A 14,060-nucleotide genomic window follows, 5' to 3' on the forward strand; every position below is an offset into this window, starting at 1 on the left:
GCATGAGTCTTTGCAGGTGCAGGAGTGGAATACCATGGCTTGTGTTTAGATGTCCCCCCAAAGCCTCATGTAGTCATAGGTGGGGCTTTTTCAGAAGTGAGTGGATCTAGAGTAACATTGGAATTGATTCATGGTGCAGCGATAGGATCAAGGACATTAGGGTTAAGGGTGTGAGTGCTACCGACCCTAAGGGTCCAGGATAAGACATTAGGGATATCCTTTGCTGTTTTGCTACTTTCTGCCCACCACAAACTATTTCTCCTCTGCAATGCCTGTCTGCCATGTCACCCTTCCTTCAAGGTATGAACTAAGTAAACCTTTCCTCCTTTAACTTTGGGTGTCAAGTATTTTGCCTCAGCAACAAGAAAAAATCAGTAAGATAAAGCTTTACCTCCAGTGGTTTCATGGTGTGCTTTGCAGTCCCCTCTAATTTAACCTGAATATCCATCCCTGAGAACCTGAGAACTTAGCAATGTACCTCTTGGCCATCAGCAAAGTCACGGCTCTACAGATCCATCTCCTTGCTGTGCATGAAGTTTATTCTCTGTGATAGGAAATGGAGTAGGGACTCAGTTGCTCAAGACAAGGTTTTCATCCTGGGCCTCTTCCTTTCAAGGTCACCTCTATGAAGCTGGATTCACTTTCCTTTCTCACAGATGCAGTGAGTAAAGAAACATTTCTTCCAAGAACTGGCACAGTGAACATCTTTAGTCACACATACTTGTTTTTTTCCAGAAAACATTCATCCCTACCAATCCATCTTGTATCTTTCACTGCTTTCCAGAACTGGAGCTCTGCACACTTTCTTTGTACTGTGTGGTATAGTCTGCTTGGCCCTGTCTGCAAATATAGCTCTGCTTTAGGCTTCAGAGTGAAACTGTGCCTCAGGGAGGAGATATTTTAGATGTATTCTAACCTTGGGGTGGAGTGTCATGTCACATTTGTGGCCAGCTTTTCCCTTCCCTTCAGTAATCTAGACTTTGAACCTAGACTTCATTCTGCCTTGTATTGAAACAATCTGTTATCTCTAGTTTCTTTCTCAAGTTTAACTCTCAGGTATGATGTTGTGCCCCAAATCCTCAAATCTCTAGCACCAGCCCACTCCCCAAAGAACTATCTATGTCTATAGACTTGGGGCCTATCCCTCATGGCAAGGCATTTAGATGCTCACTGTTCACCCCAGGTTTCTGAATGATGTCCTGCCATGGGTCAGCCACTAAAGGAAGTTCAGGGAGACTATTAAGACTGCAGAATCTACATAGTTTTTATTTGTCATTTAAAAATAATTCAATTAATTTTTCAAAAATAATGTAGGCTCTGGAGTCAGACCACGTGAACCACAATTCTGGCTCTTCTCTCACAAGGTCCGTGAACATGAGCACAATTGTGAGCCTCTCTATGCATCATTATTCTCGTTTGTAAAATGTACATAGTCCCGGCCTACTCAATATGTTGAATTGAATAAAATGAAACAAGCCATGAAGATCTCTAGCATAGTTCTGGCAACTAGTAAACCAGTATAAAAAAGCTTCAGTTACTGTTATTGTCTTTTAAAGTCCAGGGTTTCTGTGCTCTGGATTCTTGCTTGGTTCCATGATTTGTTTCTTATTGGACCACTGATGTAAACAACTATGACTGATTTTCCTATCATTACCCCAGGTGCTTTGACATCTATCTCAAACCAACATCCAGAACCTTGTACTCCCTTTTCTAGCTCCATCAAGGGAAAGGAAATCTGTCCAGAGACTTCATCCTACTTTGTCAGCCCAGCAATGCCAGACAATATCAGTGTAAATGCCAAAATTATCACATGCAATCATTGTATGCTGATATTTAATCATATTCAACATATGACTAGCTCTTATTATTGAGAATGAGAATTTTTAAGGTTGATATTATTGTTTTAATTTAACAGGTTCAAAAATAATATTGGTTTGCCCAATGTCTCATGACATGATTCAGGACAAAGATTGGAAGCAAGGAACCTAAATTCCCTGTACTAACCATTTTCCTATCAGATTATGAGAATGGCCTTGAATATCTGTCTGAAACAAACATACAGTGAGTGCATCATCACAATGGTTTTGTTAAAGTACTGGACAATCTCCTGGAGGAATATATTATAATATTCTTTAAAAGTGACAGGGGCTTTGCTTAAGATGAAGAATTAACTAGTCAGGCCACACTGTATGTGAAGTACTATGTTAGACACTTATATGGTATCTCATTTAACCCTTTCACCAACTATAATAATCGAAGTTGAAAGAGGGTAGGTGCAAGACATACAGTAAGCTGATTGTACAGCTAATATTTGATCTTTTTGAGAGAGAGAGAGAGAGAGAGAGAGAGAGAGAGAGAGAGAGAGAGATTTTCTCACTATGTACTCCAGGATGGACTTGAGCTCACTATAAAGCCCATGTTGGCCTCTAATTCCTGATGATCCTCCTGCCTCAGCCTCCCAAGGGCTAGGATTACAGGTGTGTGCCACCATGCTTGGCCTGACTTTTGAAATAAGATTTTTATTGGATTAAATTCACTCTACTATCATTATATTGAATTAAAGATGGAAAAAGACTTAGAGCAGGAAAGCCCATGACACAAACAGTGAAGGGGTGGCTACTGAAATAAAAAAGTAGGAAATCAAAAGAAGTAGAACTTTCTCAGGAAAAAAACACTTCAGATTCTTTGGAGAAAGATGTGAATCAGTACCATTCATAGGAGTTTAGACACAGATCCAAACTCTGCTTCCCCTTCCTGTCCTGTGACCCCTGAACTTGTTAATAGTTTGGGCAAACACTGGTATCAATCACAGCTTGAGGATGGTAGAAATGTTGGCACTTGAGAAGACTGCAGTGATACTGAGTGGCTGCCAGAGTGACCTGCTACACTTTAATGACTGGGATCAGCTAACAGCAAATGTCAATGCTATGATCCAGCAGCAGATACTGAGGATGGGTAGAGACTGAGTGCAGAGCATTTCCCTGATGATTCTGATGCAACTCAGAAGCCCCAGGAAGTGGTTAGCCTTTTGTTCAAGAAGGTGTGTAAGCAGGGACTCTGCTATGATTGACCAGGGAAGCCACAGAGAGGCACTGTATTTGTGGGACATTCAGAGATCATTAGGAACTTGATTCCACTTGCCCTGTTCTGCCTATCAGAATATCTACCATGTTTCTGTATGTTCTAGGCTCCCCAGGACCTGGCTCTAAGCCTTCCCTGAGGCAGGATCATTTAGTTTCTTCTGCTCTTTCTCCAGTCCCATCTCTTTCCCACAGTTCTTCAGTCATCTGGAATCTATGGCATCCTGTTGGCTGTGTGGGTCTGGATCTGAGAATGAGACAAGACAATGGTGATACTGAGTAGTAGCTCATGTTCTAGCACTGAAGTGTCTAAAGGTGGGGCTAGAGTTTGCTGCTTGGAGCAAGATTATTTATGAAAAAAGTCACTCCTTAAAGATTTGTAGTCAGTCTGGCTGTGATTGAAGTATCTATTCAGAGAAAAGTATCTGATTGAAAGGACTGTACAAGTTACCCTAAGTCCTAGTCACTGAGTGCTGCAGTCCCCTGGCTTCAGTAGGAGATTGTCCTACTTCAGCTTACATGATAGCAGGAGTAAAGATACCAATCTCAGAGGTGTAGCAAAGACCTGGAAACCCAGACCTAACAAAACTGAGAAACTTGAGCAATTATAAGCAATCCAGTTACTTCTCAGCTGAATGGAGAATGACAAGATACCAGAAGGGGAAAATGATTTGTATTTTATGTAGCATAACCTTCTTAGGAATTTCAGGAGAGACAAACTCAATCTGAACTAAAGGAAATTAATGCAAGAGCTATTAAACAATGACTACACACTAAGTACTATAAGTTTTATTAATAATAGGAAGAATAAGAAATCAACTTCAAGAGCTTGGCATTTAGTGGGAAGATAGACACAAATATACACGCAGACATTTGAAGGTGAAGGAAATGCTATAAGTAGACATAAAAATGTTCTAAATATGTTCAGAGATAGAGGTGGAATTTCAGAGTACTGTAGGAAAAGAAAGGTTTTAGTATCTCCCCAAATGATTATCAGATCTTAGATATTTAAATTGAAAGATAAAGTTGCAGCCAAGGGAGGATCAGGAAAAGGGAACAGAAGTGTGAAATTACATACAGTAGCAGCAAGATGGGCACAGGTGTGGGGAAGGTCATGTAGGGTTAGGCCAAGAGATCTAGCTTAAAATTAGACCATGGAGAGCCTAAGGTTTCAAAGTTTTATTTGGATTTCTGAAAGAATCTGAACATTTTTGGGCAAGGGAATGACGAGGTAATCATGCTACCAGTCAATACGATGGAGAGAATAGGACATTTGACCTAGAACTAGCAACACAGTATGTGCACTTAAAAATGTAGTATTGGGATAGATTTCACGTTCAGTGTTATTATAATGATACAAAGAGAAAGAAATAAAGAAAATATTAAAATAATTTTAAATATAAAAGGAAGGAAACAATTGAGATAGTCTAGTCAGAAAATTTTGAGACACTGAAGTAGAGCAATAGTAGCAAATGTTGAAAGAGGAGAGTGGGTGCTTGAGGTATAGAATGGGCATGATTTTAACATTTACCTGAGTTTTAGAAGTGAAAGAGATTAAACACAGAGAATGACCCTAAAATTGTACAAGTAGCAATATGGCCAACAAATCTGGCAAACAGAGATGGATGAGTACTCAGCAGAGGAGACACATTGAACTCAGGTCATGTTGACATTGAGCTAGATTAAAGATATCCACGCATTTATCACTACAGCCACAAGAAACTCCTGGTCTCCTCTTTCCATAGCCAGGGGCCTCACCCACTGTTCTGCCCCACACTCTAGGGTTCACACACACACACACACACACACACACACACACACACACACACTCCAAGACATCTACAGAGAGGCACACACACTAGCCCCCTCTCTCTGGACCCCACTCACTCCCAGCAGATGGCAGCATCAGACTGACAAAGCAGTCTCATATATTCTCTTCCTCAACTGCTTAATTTTATCTTTGAATCGTTTTAAATAAATTTTACTGTGTACATTTCAGGTATAGAACATAATGTTTAGGGATGCTTTTAGATAATAAGATGGTTACTATTGTGAAGAAAATTCTCATGTCTATCATCTCACATAATTACCTGTTTTCTGTGTGACAATGACAGCTAAACTCTACTCCTTAAGCAAAAATCGCAAATACAATATATTATTAACTGTAGTCCTCATGTTGTATACTGGATCTTTAGACTTGTTTATCCTGCATATCTACTACTTTGTATCCTTTGACCTACATCTTCCCATTATCTCTGCCCCGGGTAACCCTATTTTATTCTTTATCTTTGGGTATTTGACATTATTTTTTAAGATTCTAAATATAAGTAAGATTGTGCTCTATTTTTATTTCTATTTGTAGCTGACTTCACTTAGTACAATGTCTTCCAGCTTTATGTATGTTGTGGCAAATGACAGGAATCTTGGATTCTAAGACTCAATATTGTTTAGATGGCATTATTCTCTAAATTGATTTACAAATTCAACTAAATCCTAACAAAATTATAAAATTCCAGGTATCATTTTCCCCCAGAAATTGACAAACTGAATATCAATTGACAATTGATATTCACATGAGAGTCTCAGGGACTGAGATTAGCCAAAACAATCTTGAAAAAGAGGAAAAATATGAACTCATATTGCCAGCTGTCACAACTTACTTCAGAGCTATAATAATGGAGCCTGTGTGGTACTGGAGCACATTAGACAGATTAATGGAAGAAAATCAGTCTTAGTTACTTTGCTCATCGCTGAGACAAAATATCTGACAGCCAAAGTTAAAGGAGGAAATATTTATTTCAGCTCTTAGTTTGTAGAGGTTTCAGTCCATAGTCAGCTGGCTCCAAGGAAGGGTGGCATGGCAGAGGGGCATCACAGATGAGAAACAGTCCATGGCAAAGATGGGCAGGCAGGAGGCAGCAAGCAGTGAAGCAGCAAGCAGAAAACAGCAAGTGGCAACAGCAGCCTTCTTTCTATCCCTTCTATTCTATCCAAACTGCTTTTAGGGAGGGTAGCACTCACATCAAAGATGGGGCACCTCAATCCTAGCATTGCACCATTAATCCCAGCATCACACACCTTAGATCCAGCTATTTCAGGAAAGCCCTAACTTTGCATGAAACTTTGGAAGAACATCTAGATACAACTAAATGAGAATTGAAAACTTTCATTAAACCCATAAATTTATGGCAGTTCATTTTAGTCAAATTCATTTAATGGGCAAATTAGTCTTTTTAACAAAATTCTGGAAAAACTGGATATCTTTATGAAAAACAATGAAATTGTATGCTCATTTCATGCCACACACGAAAATTAACTCAAAGTGGATCAAAGGCCTAATTGTGAAAGTTAAAGATATAAAACTCTTGGAAGAAAACAGGTGCACATCTTCATGACTTTGGTGTATGGGAACCAGATTTGCTGTGCTCTGTTTACAGATCCCAGGGAGAGCTCTAATTGCATGGAGGTTAGCAAAAACCAACACTACACCAACCACTAGGAATAGAAATCTGAGCACTTCAGTCCAGAGCTACAATATCTATACCTTGTATGAGTGCAGTTAACTAGATCAATCATACAACAATGGAAATAACTTTATTGTTCACAGATAGACCACAAGAGATATTGTCACAGAGTAAGAGAGAACAGGAGAATAGAAGGAAGGAGGATCTCTCAAACACCAGGATAACATTGTTAAAGAAAATAATATAGTTTTGTGCAAGAATTAGGGGGCATAATGTCAACAGGAGAATTTATAATTTTTCTAATGTTTGTTCTTTGAACTGCTTCCATCAAAAATTCAAATGAAATAATGAAAAATAAAGAGTGAATTACAAAACTTAGGATAAAATTATTAAAATCATTGTAACCATAACTTAGCTGAGATGGGAGAGGGAAGAAGGAAACTGAAAAAATATTAGCCATTTCTTTTTCTAATTTTCTCTCCAGCAATTTTGATCTTCACTTTCCTATCTCTTAATATGTTTATCTAGATATCATCTCTGGTCAGTGCAACAGCTAGAAAATCAAAAGGTGATTTGAGCCAGGAAAAGGAAGGTCAAGAAACAAAAGGCATGAAAAACTAAAGAAAGAAGTGGTTAAAAAATTAATGTTCAGGTGCATTTCAGAACCTAGTAATAATGAAGGTGCTTATCTTCAAACACCCTGATACTGCACTGTACTCCACAAACACATATGAAGCCAGGTTGTGTGTATAGTTATGGACAAAAGATCTACCATTTCAGCTGGTGCATAAAAGTAATTCTAGAAATGATAGGACCTCTGGGGAGTGGTGATCTCACAGGAAGACCTGCCTCACAAGAAGTAGCTGTGAGGTCTAGCTGGTGATCTGCTACATACATTGTGCCCTGCCTGGCCTACAAGGCTACCTTCAGGCCCATGTCTGTCATGGGCCCCAGACTCCTCTGCTGTATGGTTACCTGGCTTCTGGGGGCAGGTGAGTTCTGAGTTAATGAATCTGAATCACTGGGTTTTGTCTCTGTCTCTAAAGTGGTCTCAAAAAATATAACCTCTGAGCCTTTATGTTGCCTAAAGATTTTCTGAAGGCTATTGACATATGAAAATAAGTAATTGTTTTACACGGTAAAAAGTTAAATTCACATAAAGTTTTAAGGGAATGCAAGACACTTCAAAGACACTTGACCTCTCTGGGGGCTGCTGATTGGAAGGCACTGATTATTCTGCCCTTACAACTGTGTCTCATGCAACCTCTTCTTGCAGGTCTCACGAGTGCTGCTGTCACCCAGAATCCAAGACACCTGGTCAGGAGGAGAGGCCAGGAGGTAATCTTGAGCTGCAACCCAGAGAAGAAGCACTTATATGTTTACTGGTATCAGCAGCTCCCAGAGGAAGGGCCAAAATTCCTTGTTTACCTCCAAGAAGAAGAAGTCCTAGATGACTCAGGAATTAGAAACAGTCGGTTTTTTGCTGAATTTCCCAAAGAAGGACCCAAGGTCCTAAAGATCCAGACAGCAGAGCTGGAAGACTCAGCAGTATATTTCTGTGCCGGCTCTGTAGCCACATCAATGCAGAGCCACATCCTGGCAGTGCACAAACATCTCCAGCCCCTGCCCCAGGAGCAGCAATGGCTGCAGAAGGAAGAAGACACTTGTCTGTGTAATCCACAGATATGCTGCAAGGCATTTCACAGACTGAGGACAGAAGCAGGGGAGGACTGTGAATATCATGGGGCATCCTAGTCTGTACTCAGGAATAGTATCATTAGAAAAATATAAGGATGTTTCTAAAAGTGGGACTTTATTTGTTAGGTTAAACATTTATTGACCACATAGCTCTATTTTACTCTATTCTGTACATCATATTCTATATTTCAGGCTTTATATATATAATTGACCTAGATCCCCAAGATGGTTAAAAGAAGGAAGGTTGTCTCTATTTTCTACATGACAAAATATACTTCTAGAAGTTATTTTTTTCTTCTATTCACATTTTTTTTGTGGTACCAGGGATCGAACTCGGGACCTTGTGCTTGCACTGCAGGTGCCGGAATCACTGAGCTAAATTCCTGGCAGCTATTTTTTTCTTTCAGGAAGGAAAGAAGGAAAAAAAGAAAGGTAGGGAGAAAGCACAAGTAGGTGACAGAAATAGCATTTAAACTCAGGTTTGTCTAGGTAAACGTGCTCTGTTTTCGTACTAGCATGCTTCTTGGCATACTTTCTGGCCTAATTCTCAGTTTGGTCCTTGCCCAGTGCCTCATGCAGGTATTGATGGAGGCCAGGATGAAGGATTATTGCTATAAAATCATAGAATCTCTGAGAGATGGTGAGTATATAATAAATTTGTTTGGAATTTAGGAGAAAAATCTGGTCTACAGATACTAGTCTGAAAAGAATGTGTCACTTCAATATGTGTTATCACAGTAGGCATTTTATATTTTTGGTTTTTTGAGACAAGGTCTCCCTGTGTAGATCAAGCTGGGCTTGACCTCAATATCTGGTCTCAGCTGGCCTGGAACTCCTGGTGATCCTCTTGCCTCAGCCTCCCAAGTGCTGGGATTATAGGTCTGTTCCACCATGCCTGGTGTCAGTAGGTATTATTTGTATTTTCACTGTACAAATATTAAGCACCTACAAAGGAAGGGTTTATCACCATTTGCTTTGGATGAAGTATTTTTTGAATATCAAAGGCAGGCAGGACAGTCATTTCAAATACTTCAGATACTGTGAGGGGTTCAGTGCTTCTTCCCAGCATGGAGTGGACACTCTAATGATGCCTTTCAGTTTGACTTTGGTTTTCTGAAATAATTTCAGATGGTTCTGTCTCTGCCTCACCTACCTGGGAGGAGAAGCAAATCAGCCAGGAAGACAGAAGAAGGATGTGGGGTGGGGTCCTGAGCCTAGGGAGAATTCTGTGCCACACAAAACCAAACCCTGAGTCCCACCTAGACTGGATGACGGAGAAGCGGGTTTCAAAGGCCAAGCCACTTAAAGCACCAGGCATGTGCTTTAAAGGGACTGTAATTCAAAGCCACTGCTTCTCAGGGAAGGAAGAAAGGACACAGGCAAAGAGGAAGAAAGAGGATCCTCCTGCAATTTGATAAAGAAGAGAAAAAAGGAAAAAGGAGAAAATTCAAAATTTTGAAAAGCAAAAGAAGAAAGGATTCAAATCATTCCTAGCATGAAAACACAAGCAAGACTTATGAAGGTGTCTGGTCTTTGCTAGAGTGATGATAAATAAGGCTGTCATGAAAATAGACACTCCAATAACACACACACACACACACACACACACACACACACACAAACACACAGAGAAAGCAAAATCTACTGAGTGGAGCAAAATTCCACATCTCTCCTCTCCTCCAAAAAAAGGAAACACAAGTTAGTAGAAAATGTATATCCACACTTCAGAGCCAAACACAGGCAAGTAAAGCCTCTTATTGCCAGAAATTCAAAAACTAAGAATATAAACTGTGTAGAATGGAAGAACTGAAAAAAAGAAGTTGTACTGAAGAAAGAAATGGTGAAAGATGGTAAAATTATTCTTAAAAAAAGAATAAATTGAAAGATGCAGAAGACCATACACTCAAACAAACATTTAATAAGAGGCATTGAAGATAGGCAGGGAACGCAGAGAATGGAGGGGACAGAAAGCGGGAAAAGCAGTCAGGGAAAAAGTGGTGCAGAAGCGAGGCCAAAACCGCCACAAGAATGAGATGCCCCTGGAGGTCAGCTCTGGGCCCTGCTGGGCCTCAGTTCCTATGCCACCATGCCAGACCCCGGAGTTGATAGTTCCCAGAGAGAGTTGATGACACTAAAAGTGAAATCTGTTAGTGCTGCTGTAGTCATTAAACCTTTATAGGAAGTGTAAAGGTGAAAACCAAGGTGCCAAGGGGAGTGAGCCTAGCCTTCCACCCAGACAAATGGGAGGTGTCGAATGTTGGGGGAGGAGAACGGACCCCTGCTCCCTGGCCTGCCTCCCCATCTGAAAAATTAGGGAGGGCCCCTGAGTATCTGCCTCCTGACCAGATCCACAGAGTAAGCCAGGGGGAGCCCCAGAGCCAAGCTTCTCCCACCCTTTCTCTTCCAACAAGCACTTGGGGCCAGAGAGGACCTCTTCCCAGTATGAGCTACCAGGTGCTTTGCTGGGTAACCCTTTCTCTACTTGGAGCAGGTGAGTCCTGGGTTCAGGAGACAAAGCTCTGTCCCAAATCCCCACATCTAAGCTTTTCTCCAGAAACCGCAGCACCAGCCACCCTCCTGAGCTTGTTTCCAGCCTCTTTCTTTTTCTTCCTCAGGAACCATGAATGGTGGCATCACCCAGACCCCAAAATTCTGGCTCATAGAGAAAGGAAAAGATGTTACCCTGGGATGTGAACAGAATTTGAATCACGAGGCCATGTACTGGTACCGACAGGACCCAGGGCGAGGGCTGAGACTGATCTACTTTTCACAATTTGTCAGTGATATCCAGGAAGGGGATGCAGCTGAGGGCTACACTGTGTCTAGGGAGGAAAAGAATTTCTTTCCTCTCACAGTGACTTCGACACAAAAGAATCAGACTGCTGTCTATCTTTGTGCCAGCAGTGTAGCACATTGGAGCATAGCTACCTCCTCCCTGTGCAAAATGTGTCCTGAGCCCTGCTTCACCCACCAGGTGGCTCTTTGGCCCTTCTGCCTGCCCTGTCCTGTCTTCCACCTCAGCCAGAACTCCAAAGAAAGTAGCTGCTGCCTTCAGGATGCTTTGTGATGACACAAAACTTCACTCTGTTACTGAGCTACACACACACACACACACACACACACACACACACACACAGAGTGGTAGAGGAGAGAGTGGTTAATTTTATAGCCCAAGCTTTCTTCTATTTTACTGAACTCTAGATGGCAATAATGGAAGGAAAATTACCCCTTCTTTCAGAAAAAGAATAAGTGCCTAATGGGGAGTGAGAAGAAAGAGACATAAAAAGCAAATACTGTAGTCACAGTATTATGTGTGTACTTTGAGCACAGCAAATAACATGGCCAGTTCTGCCTGGTAACACCATGAAGGACTTCAAAGAGAGGGAAAATTTTGAATGAGATTGGAATGATGAACAGGATTTTACCTTATGGGCAAGCACCCAAAGGGAGAGACAGGCTTTGGAACTATGAAAGGAAAGATTAAGGAGATGATATCAGGAGGGAAGGTGGTGAATGTGAGACCAAGATGAACCTAAGAAATGCCATCTTGGCCTGAAGATGAACTTCCCTCATACCACTCCTCTTACAGAGTGCATTTTTGTAACTGCTGGTTCTGCTGCTGTAAACTTGCTTCATCGCTTCTCGGAAAGGGATAGTGCCTGGTGCCTCCCTTTTCCGTGAATTGCCCTAACCTGATAAGGCAGCAAGATAGCTGAGCGGTGAAAAATATTTTGCAACTAGTCAAAAAACATGTTAACCTCCCCTTGAACTTCTCTTCTTTAAATAACACCTGTACAAGCTATGCTGTTATAACACCCTATAAAAACTGCTGTTTCTGGACTCAGGGCTTCACTTCGCTTAGGGAGTGGAGTCCACGTGCATGAATAAAATCCTTTCAGTTTTAACTTTGTCTTTGGTCCCAGTGTTTGGTGATTTATTGGCTCACTTGGCACAACAGTGAACCCCTTCCCAGTGTGGCAATGAGAGAAAATTCAGAATTAATGAAAGTGAAGTTATTAAACAAAATTGTATTCCTGTTTCTTGGGAGCATTCATTAGATATCTGCATACAAATATCAGATAGTTACAGTAAATCTGTGCCTGATCCTTAGAGGAGAGACTCAGGGTTCAGAGAAGCATCAGAGAGACTATTAGGCAGGCAGGTGGTGAGTAGAGCTGTCCAAATACCAAAATATTTGGTATTTTCTATGTTTTCTTCCTCTTTTTTCCACCACAGACCCATTGAGTTAGATTTGTGGCACTAATTCTTGATATTGTTTGTTTTGTATATTTATTTGATTACATTATTTTGTTTCTAGAAATATAGGACAGCCTTCATGCACTGCACACAACTAAAAGTGCTAGTTGGAATATGTTTTAAAATAGTCTCAAAAGCATCAAAGAACTCTAGTTTGCTCTGCTATGTGATCCTTTTTCTCTTGGGATAAAGGATTTCTGGAATCACTGTGTAGAGTATGCAAAGCATGCATCCTCTTTTAATTCCTTCCTAGACTCTGCACTTAGCTTTGGATTTCTTCTCTCACATGTTCTTTGGAAGCTTGACTCATGCAGAGTCACATGGAGGCCAAAATCCCACAGAGATGGACAGGAGACAACCACCTACAAACCAGAACTAAAGCACTCTGAAGCATGGAATAATGAGAAATCCAGTGCCATGAAACCCTTGTTTTCTGACAATAGTAAGGAAAACCATGGGAAATGGAATGGTCCTAATATGCTTCACTGTGAATTTCCAGGTCATGTTCACAGATACCTCCATATAAATCATTCCCATCAAGAGAGTTGGTTGTTATAAAGTGTCCATTCCCCTTTGTCCCTCTTCTTTTTCACACATGCCCAGTTATCTTCCTCTTTCTGCCATGAGTTCCCGCAACATGAGCCCCTTACCACATGCAATTGCCTGACTTTGGACTTCTCAGCTTCTAGAAACACCAGCCCAATTAAACCTCTTTTCTTTATAAATTACACAGTTGCAAATATTTTTCTATAGAACAGAAAATTCACAAGACACCATCATAAGCATAATTACTCAATTTACAAGCCCATTGGACATAGGCATAAATTAGAGAAGTCAGAAAGTCAATTTGTTAACTATATAAAAATTCAAGTTATGTTCTAGAATTCTTAGGATAAAGAAAAGGATGTAAAACATGTGAGAAAAAGGTACTTACAGGAGCTTTATTCATGATGGCCCCAAATTGAAAAAGATCCAACTGGCCATCAACAATGCAAAGAACACATTGTATGCATTGTGTCACAAAAGATAATAGTGGAAGAAAGTCAAATATGAATTGCAACAAATCGATAAATATTATAAGCATAATGTTGACTAAAAGGAGCTAAACACAAATGTATGAAGTCAGGACAGTGGATAATGTAGGGGACACTGTGTACCTGGCAGGGGGAGAAGAAACTTTTAGAACTCTGGAAAATATTCTATAGTTTGATCTGAGTGGTGTTTATAAGTGTACTCATTTCAGTGGTCTGAATATAGAGTTCTGTGCAGTGCGTTACATTTATTTAATGTCTCATCTAGAAAGCTTAACATATAATGAAAACTGTATCCCAATCATCCATTTCTGTGTTGCACATGACCCCCAAACTTTGTGATTTGAATAAACAATTTATCATCTGCCATGATTCAGTGGGGTGAATGGCTCCATCAGAGTAGGTTTCTCTTGGGGCCTCTCACATAGTTGTAGTCATGTACCCACTGGGGCTGAGAACATCTGAAGGCTTAACCAAGTTGGACTCCCAAGATGATGTCTTCATAAACATGTCTGGGACCTCACGTAGCA

General features: G+C 40.6%; 1 protein-coding gene and 1 gene segment (V, D, J or C); both read left to right on the top strand.

The window, feature by feature from the left end:
* LOC101709223 (T cell receptor beta constant 1-like) overlaps window positions 1–14,060 on the top strand; it is a 225,627-nt gene that overhangs the window by 56,554 nt on the left and 155,013 nt on the right.
* LOC101714129 (T cell receptor beta constant 1) overlaps window positions 1–14,060 on the top strand; it is a 197,134-nt gene that overhangs the window by 36,257 nt on the left and 146,817 nt on the right. For 3 of the 10 annotated variants that reach the window (XR_015449874.1, XR_015449871.1, XR_015449875.1), the window contains exons 1-2: window positions 7,238–7,536; window positions 7,821–8,127. The exons of 5 other annotated variants lie outside the window; for them this stretch is intronic. The gene's annotated coding sequence lies outside the window, so the exon portion shown is untranslated. Of the gene's footprint in view, window positions 1–7,237; window positions 7,537–7,820; window positions 8,133–10,258; window positions 10,734–10,857; window positions 11,161–14,060 lie in introns of those variants that run through there. 2 more of the 10 variants (XR_015449872.1, XR_015449878.1) reach the window with 2 other exon arrangements.

The sequence above is a fragment of the Heterocephalus glaber genome, unplaced genomic scaffold (genome assembly GCF_053883595.1).
Source record: "Heterocephalus glaber isolate CG9 unplaced genomic scaffold, H.glaber_assembly_v1.0 deba00000818, whole genome shotgun sequence".
NCBI lineage: Eukaryota > Metazoa > Chordata > Mammalia > Rodentia > Bathyergidae > Heterocephalus > Heterocephalus glaber.